This window comes from Pongo pygmaeus, chromosome 20, assembly GCF_028885625.2.
Source record: "Pongo pygmaeus isolate AG05252 chromosome 20, NHGRI_mPonPyg2-v2.0_pri, whole genome shotgun sequence".
NCBI lineage: Eukaryota > Metazoa > Chordata > Mammalia > Primates > Hominidae > Pongo > Pongo pygmaeus.
Window position 1 is genome coordinate 16,071,859 of NC_072393.2, and position 8,349 is coordinate 16,080,207.

General features: G+C 46.6%; 1 pseudogene; it reads left to right on the forward strand.

Annotated features, from left to right (window-relative positions):
• The first annotated feature begins 849 nt into the window (after positions 1 to 849).
• Positions 850 to 7,153, forward strand: LOC129020429 (cytochrome P450 4F2-like; annotated as a pseudogene).
• Positions 7,154 to 8,349: the final 1,196 nt, after the last annotated feature.

An 8,349-nucleotide genomic window follows, 5' to 3' on the forward strand; every position in this document is an offset into this window, starting at 1 on the left:
GGCACTCTCTGCTGGACAGTTTGGGTACAACTGGCCCTACAGAGTCTTTATTAGTTTCATTGTATGTATGTGTGAGAGCAAGAGAAGACAGAGTGTGTGGGTATGTGACTGTATGTGTTTGTGTGACTGTGTGCAGTGTTGTAACAGCACGTGTGTGCGTGCATACAGGCGCATATGTGAGGCATTCTGACTGGTGTTAGATGGCGTTTCACTGTGGTTTTGATTTGCATTTTTATATGATCAGTGATGTTGAACGTCAGGACATGTTAAGATACATTGGAGCTATGTCACATGTTCCAGCTTTATGTCAGGAGATGGTAGAAAGTGCCAGGAAAGACGAAGTATGCTAGGTCCCTGTAGAGGCATTTTGTAGTGTTGAGCTATGCTCAGGTTTTGCAGAACATGTTAGACTATGTTGGAGCCATGTCAAGTCATACTGTAGCATGCTGTGCCATGTTAGGCTGTCATTGCTGCACTGTGCTGCTATAGCCTGGTCTAATCTCCTCTCTCCTCCCCCATCCTCTCTTCTTCCTCTCTCTTTGGCCCCCTTCCTGCTATGTGGGGCTTGGAGGGGAGAAGTGCAAACCTCTAGCTGGGAGCCTTCCCCCAACCCCAAAGTCCCTCCTTTGCCCGCCTCCATGGCCCCTGATCGTCCGCATTCATGTCAGCCACCACTGCACCAAAGGACAAGGTCTTCTACAGCTTTCTGAAGCCCTGGCTGGGTGAGTATCTGCAGGTGAACAGGGTTGGGAAAAAAGTTGGGGGACCAGGGGAGGAAGATGACCTTGCCCATGGCCCTTGGCTGCCCTGCTAGGGGACGGGCTCCTGCTGAGTGCTGGTGACAAGTGGAGCTGCCACCGTGAGATGCTGACACCTGCCTTCCATTTCAACATCCTGAAGCCCTATATGAAGATTTTCAATGAGAGTGTGAACATCATGCACGTGAGTTATTTGAAGCCAAGGTCCCAGCTGCAGCTTTGGGGTGGAGGGACCACAGACAGATCTGGTGTAGAATTTTGGCTCTGCTGGGTGGCATTGGGCCATTGTTCTTCCTCTCTGATCCCTAGTTTTTTTTTTAATCTGTAAAATGGGTATAATAATCCCTACTTAAAAGGTGGTCAGGGTGATGTAATGGAGTCACGTCCCTGGTGCATAGTAGGTGCCCAGAAGGTGTCTGTTTCTATGATTCCGTCACCCAAGCCCTATAAAATCAAGAGGGTCATGACGACAATTGCACAGTAGCTGTTGCTGATAAGAAACCACTTGAAAACTCATTGGTTTAAAACAATAAAGGTTTATACATGTTAAGTCTATGGGACAGTTGGCAGATCCTTCTCTATGTGGAAGGCATCAGTCATGGTACATGAGCAACCTGGAGTCAGGTAGTCAGCCTTGCAGGTGTTGGCTGAGTTCTCTCAGTGTTTGGGTTTTGGCTGGCTTCAGACTGATACAGATGGCCTCAGCTGGGACCCCTGGATGTTCCTTCATGTGATTCTCTCTTTCCAGAAGGCACCCCATGGTTCACAATGCAGGCAGGCAGGTTTCCACGGAGTGACACGAGGCTTAGTTTCATTAGTTATTACCTCACCATTTTCACCACATTGCATTTCATCATTGAAAGCCAAAATCCCAGCACACAATCAGAAAAGAAGAGGAGGAGTAAAATAGGCTCTGTCTCTTAAGGAAAGTCGCTAAAAAATCACATTGCAAAGCGTGTGGATGGGGGGGAAGTGAAGAATTGGGGCGAGGGTTTTGTGAAGTCTCTGGGGTTTTATTAAACTTGCAAATTGATGAGTTAGCTTGTTACTATTTCATGGATTCTGCCAGAAGACAGGAGACTCCTGGGTCAGAGACAAAGGGTGGTTTATTACTCATGGCACAGCAAGGAGTATGTGTTTCCTGTCAGATTGCATTGTTTCTCCAGGATACCCAAATCCCTTCGGGTGACATTGTTGGGCTTTTATAAATGCCTGCTCAGGTAGTATGTTGCATTACAGGGAAGCAGCATTAGGCTTAGGGAATCTGCCTTAACAGCAAGCAAAGTAAGCCTGATACAGGTCCAAAGGGAGTCATTACCTTGTTCTTGAACGCTGTTCTCTGCACACACAACTCTCAGAAATGGCTGAAGTTAAGAACTCAGTGTTTTGCATTTTTAGCATACCCAAAAGGGATACTCAGGGCTCATGGAGGACTTCCTGTCCCAACATAGAGATATTTTTGTAATCAATCTATAACAAGGCAGATAATGAAAGCCAACATTTATTGAACACTCACTGTATGTCATAAACAATGCCATGTTCCCATCCCATGCTACAAGTGTATATTGACTGATTTGATGTTCACTATTCTTTGAAGGAGATATTTTTGCCCCACTGTAGAGGATGAAGCTGTGGGTCTGAGAGATTAGGGAGCTTGCCCAAGTTCACCCAGCTAATAAGTGAGCTTGGAGTAGTGAAACAGGGTTTCTAACCTTGTTTATGTGGCACCAAGGCACATAATCTCGACTGTTCCTCAAGATGTGACAGGTAGAACGTAGGGAAGTGTAAGGAGTTCACCAAGGACATTCAGAGCTGGAACTTGAACCCAGATCTCCTGACTCCCAGTCTCGCATCTCCATCTCTTAATATTAACAACTTTTACTCACACTGCAATTTGGTTACCCCTGGGGAGGGATACTTGGGGAGAAAACAAAGAGGCTGGAATAGTGTGCCTTGGTGGTTGGGTTTGGGGAGGGGCTCGAGGAAGCCAGGGACAAGCCCCAGGTCTGTCCCCATCTCTGGCTAGGCCAAGTGGCACCTCCTGGCCTTGGAGCATAATGCCTGTTTGAACATGTTTGAGCACATGAACCTCATGACCTTGGGTAGTCTGCAGAAATGTGTCTTCAGCTTTGGCAGCCAATGTCAGGAGTGAGTCTTTGCCCAGTGCCTGGGAATTTGAGCCATGGACCCAAAGGAGTAGGCTGGGGGAGAGAGAACTGATGAGGGCAAGCAGAAGTGCCTACTTGGAGGAGTTGTGTCACAGTCTTTGAATGACTGGTATAAACATTATCATGAGGTTTCCAGGGAGATATTGAAGGGGTTTGAGCTAATGGGCATGGTCAGAGCTGAGCTCTGTGAGGGACTGACTGTAGTGTGGACACTAAATGGAGTTGACGTTGGATGCAAGGAGGCTAGGGTAGGGTAGGGACGGTTGGAAGAGGATGAGGTCTGATCTTTGTGAACAGTTTCAGGAAGGAGAAGGGGCAGGATTATATACCGGGGGCAGGGGAGAGAGAATAAAAGCATGATGTTCAAGTTATGCTCTGGGTGCCTAGGGGCATGGAGGTATCTCACAGAGATGGGATGCAGGGAGATAAGGGCTTGGAGAATCAATCTCATGGCTGACCCCCTCTCTGTATGTGTGGGGTCATCTGTTTCTGTATACTCTGTTTCCTGATAGAAGGTAGATCCTAGCTGCTGGCGGGAGGTGCTTCTGGGGTTTCAGACATGTTAAGCTGTTGCCTCCCTTTCTGCCCTTATCCTTCAGGAAGCCCAGTGAATATATTGCCTCTGTCTTGGAGCTCAGTTCCCTTGTAGCAAAAAGAAACCAGCAGATCCTCCTGCACATGGACTTCCTGTATTATCTCACCCATGATTGGTGGCACTTCCACAGAGCCTGCTGCCTGGGGCATGACTTCACAGACGCTGTCATCCAGGAGCAATGCCACACCCTCCCTAGCCAGGGTGTTGATGACTTCCTCCAAGCCAAAGTCAAGTCCAAGACCTTGGACTTCATTGATGTGCTCCTGATTAGCAAGGTGGGCTTCTCTGAGATTTGAATTCAAGAAACAGAAGGGAGCTTAATGTCAAATGTCAGATCAAAGAACTTAGACTTGATCCAGAGGGCACTGGGGAGTCATGGCATGTGCTTGAGGGAGGGAGGGACAGGTCAGAGAAAGGTTTTAGAGATGAATCTGCTGAATGCACCTAGCAGGGGACTGCTAGATGTGAAAATGACAAGTATAAGATTTTACTCTATTTATGCATTAATAAGCTAGTCTATATATGTATTAATATATCTATACCTATATCTATATCTATATCTATACCTATATCTATGTCTAGGTCATTGTCCATGCCTGAATTTGTGTCTGTGTCTATGACTATGTCTGTGTCTTTATCTTTGTCATTGCTAGTGTCTGTCTGTATCTGCTTCTTTTTCTTTCGTTGTGTCTATATCTATGTCTTTGTGTCTTTTCTATGTCTATGTCTGTGTCTTTTCTTTGTCTATATCTTTGTCAATGTCTATGTTTATGTCTTTGTGCATGTCTGTTTATATCTTTATGTATGTGTCTTCATCTCAGTCTTTATGTCTATGTTTAGTGTCTTTTCTGTGTCAATGTCTATATCTAGATCTATGTTTATGTCTTTGTTCATGTCATATCTGTGTATCTATGTCTTTGTCTTTTTCTGTGCCTGTGTCTTTGTCTATGTCTATGTATATTTCTGTGTCTCTTTGTCTATGTGTATGTCTATGTGTATGCCTATATCTATGTCTATGTCTACGTCTATCTCTTTCTCTTTGTCTATGTCTGTCTATGTTTTTATCTACATCTATATCTTTGTCAATGTCTGTCTTTGTCTATGTCTGTGCCTATGTCTATGTCATGTTTATGCCTTTGTCTATGCTCATGTCTATATCTTTCTCTATGTCTGTGTCTGTCTTCATCTAATTCTTGGTTTTTGTCAATGTCTACATCTTTGTCTATGTCTGTGTCTTTGTCTGTTTCTTTTCTTTTTTTTTTTTTAAGAAAGATTCTTGCTTGGTTGCCAGGCTGGAGTGCATGCAATGGCATGATCTCGGCTCACTGCAACCTCTGCCTCCCGGGTTCAAGTGATTCTGCTTCAGCCTCCTGAGTAGCTGGGACTACGAGTGCCCGCCACCACGCCCAGCTAATTTTTGTATTTTTAGTAGAGATGGGGTTTCACCGTGTTGGCCAGGATGCTCTAGATTTCCTGACCTTGTGATCTGCCTGCCTTGACCTCCCAAAGTGCAGGGATTACATGAGTGAGCCACAGCGCCCAGCGTCTTTGTCTGTTTCTATTTATGTCTACATCTATATCTTTCTCTACGTTTATGCCTTTGCCTATGTCTATACCTTTGTCTATGTCTATATCTTTGTCTATATTTGTGTCTGTGTCTATGTCTATATCTATATCTTTCTCTATGTTTATGTCTATGTCTTTCTCTGTCTATGACTTTTTCTATTGTGACAGATGTCTATTGTAACAGGTGCATTAAACACCTGGATCACAGCAGCCCATTTATTGCTCACAGCAACACTAGCAGCTGGAGTAGGATTGTAGCACTGGCTTTCATTCCCAAATCACATTTCTCCAAGAGCAATGCAATGTTTTTATCTGTATGTGGAACAGAGTTTGCGCCCTAGGAGAGGGACTCCACATTATGAGTCTTGGCACATTTTCTATTTATTTTCTCGACAGAGAGAGAGAGAGAGAGCAAGAGAGAGTGCTTTATTTTGAAGCATAAACCAATTCTCTTCAGTGAGATGTAATAGTCTGTAGACTTACAACACAAATGTCTTCAGGGGAAATAAATAAGATTGTCTGCATTTACTACACTGGAATGTGAGTATACATCTTTGGAGCAATACTTAATCTCTAACTTCCAAGGCGAATGGTTATTTAATTATCCTGTAAGCTCATTTGCCAGTAACTTTTTCTCAGAAAGTTCTCAACATGTAGAAACATGAAAATATTCATGTGTCATTGATTCTTCCCACCAGGGACAAAAGAGGAAGCAAGGAAGCCAGTGAGGAAGATTGTATGGTGCGGGATCTGGTGATGGTGACCAAGAGACATCTAGGAGTGCAAGCTGGGCTTGGGTTTCTGGAAGGAGGATGGATCTTCAGAGTTTATTTCATGTTAGACTGAGGAGTCCTCAGAGCTGGTGTGGTTTTCAAGGGTGTCTTGCCTTCTCTCCAGGATGAAAATGGGAAGGAGTTGTCTGATGAGGACACAAGAGCGGAGGCTGACACCTTCATGTTTGAGGGAGAGGGTCCCAGTGAGGACCAAGATCCCTAATCCCAGGGACATGGTGGGTGGACCCTGGATGGCTTCACCCTTCCCATCCCCCTTCCCCCATCCTCTCTGAGGCCTTCAATGCATGGGTGCTGTCCACCCTCTGGTGCTGAAGCAGCCCAGAGACCCAAGACTGCCTGGCTGCCCCTCAGGCTATGACACCAAGACCAGTGGTCTCTCCTAGGTCCAGTACAACCTTGCAATGCACCCAGAATACCAGGAGTGCTGCGGGCAGGAGATGCAAGAGTTTCTGAAGGTCTGCGAGCCTAAAGAGATTGAATGGTGAGTGCAGGTGCTGGTGGCTGTTCCTGAGCTCCATGACTCATGTTGGCAATGCCGATGGCTCTGCTCCCCAGGTGGGGACGGCAGGAGGAGTTGTTTTTGTCTATTCTGCTACTATTGCTTAGTGGGAGTAGGAGCAGAGGATGACAGGCAAGGCTTAATACCCAGTCTGGCTATCAGGGGAAAAGTTGCAGGCTGTTTGGACACAAAAGATCCGCTCTGCTGAGAGAATTGGTGACAATACGTGAGGGGAGATGATGCCACTTAACACATGTTTAGTAGATGAACTTCCCCTTTACTCCCTTCTTTTTATCCCTGAAATGTCATTTTGCATGCATCGTCTGTTTTAGTTATTGCAACAACCTTTTGAGGTGCTGCTGCTGAAACGCCCACTTACGGACATGAAGGGGCACAGCCTGGTGGTGAGGGGGACACAATGTGAGGCTGGGTGGGAGGTCTGGGTGCACAGCCCAGATCCACCAGCTGTATGACTGTGGGTAGTCACTTAAATATTTTCCAGACTTGATTTCTCATTTGTAAAATGGAAAAACAAAATGGTTAAATATAGTTAAAAGACTTAAAATAGGCTCCATGACTCATGTTGGCAATGTCGATGGCTGCCATTCCTGCTCTAACCTGCTTGCCCATCCCAGGCACACAGGAGGTCTGCAGTGAGCTGAGCCCCTCTAGCCACTGGGGGCACTTTCTTCTCTGTCCCTAGGACCCTGCCTGTTCATCAACCTCTGGCTTTGCTCGCTGAGCCTAACAGGGATGGAACCGCCAGCAGGTGAGGTCTGTCCTTGCAGAGGTAGTGGGGATTTTGGGGGATGCACCCTATGCGAATGAGGCTGTAGGACCAGGTGCCTGAATCCCCTGGCTGATTGAGCTGGCAGGGGTAGTGGGGTGGGGGTGGTCTTGGGGCTCCCCAACACCCAGCCAGTGTCAGGAGTACTGTCTTCCCCACCCTCCTGCTCAGCAGTTCTGCTAGGAGCCCCCTCCTTCAAGCACCCCCTCTCACTTGAGTCCACCCCACAGGGCAATTCTGGACAGGATCTAGGGAGGGCCAGGAGGAGAGCCCTGGATCTGTTGGGCGGAGAATCCTGCATGTGGGAGAAGGAGCCAGGTGCTGATCCAAGGGCCTCAAGGTATTTCCCCTTTGGGGCTATCACATTGCCTGAGATTACTCCATTATAAATGTCCCTATATTAATATGGCATTGACGCTAAAGAATGGGGGTGGAGCAGCATGGCAGAGGGAACAGATTTGGATTTGAGGGTCTCATAGTCCTGAGTTCCTATGAGCTCTGCAACTTGGACTGGAGGCCTGCCCTCTCCGAGCCTCAGTTTGCTTTTGTGTTAAATGGACACCTTCCCTCCTCTGGATGCCATCACTCGGGTCTCTCCAACAATGCCCAGGGCTCTGGCCTAGGGAGCTGTTGGGAGGGTGATGGGACAGCTTTGGGCATTGTGATGCAGGGGAGCATCTGATACAAGCAGGTGCCCATTATATAGAGCACCTGGCACATAGTAGATGCACCTTATGTAGAGCACCTGGCACACAGTGGGTGTACTTTATGTGGAGTACCTAGCACATAGTAGGTACACTTTATGCGGCATACCTGGCACACAGTAGGTGCTCTTTATGTAGCATATCTGGCACACAGTAAGGCACACTTTATGTAGTGTACCTGGCACATGGTATGTGTGCTTTATGTCAAGTATGTTGCACCGAGTAGTTTTACTTTATATAGGGGAACTAACACACAGGAGAAGCATTTTATGTGGAACATCTGGCACACAGTAGGTGTGCTTTATTTAGAGCACCTGGCACACAGCAAGCATGATTTATATAAAGGGCCAGGGACTCAAGATACAGGTTTTGTGAAGGCACCCAGCATACAGTAGACAATCTTTATGTGGAGCACCTGGCACACAGTAGGTGCACTATATGTAGAATAGCCAGCACACAGTAGACAAGATTTATGTAG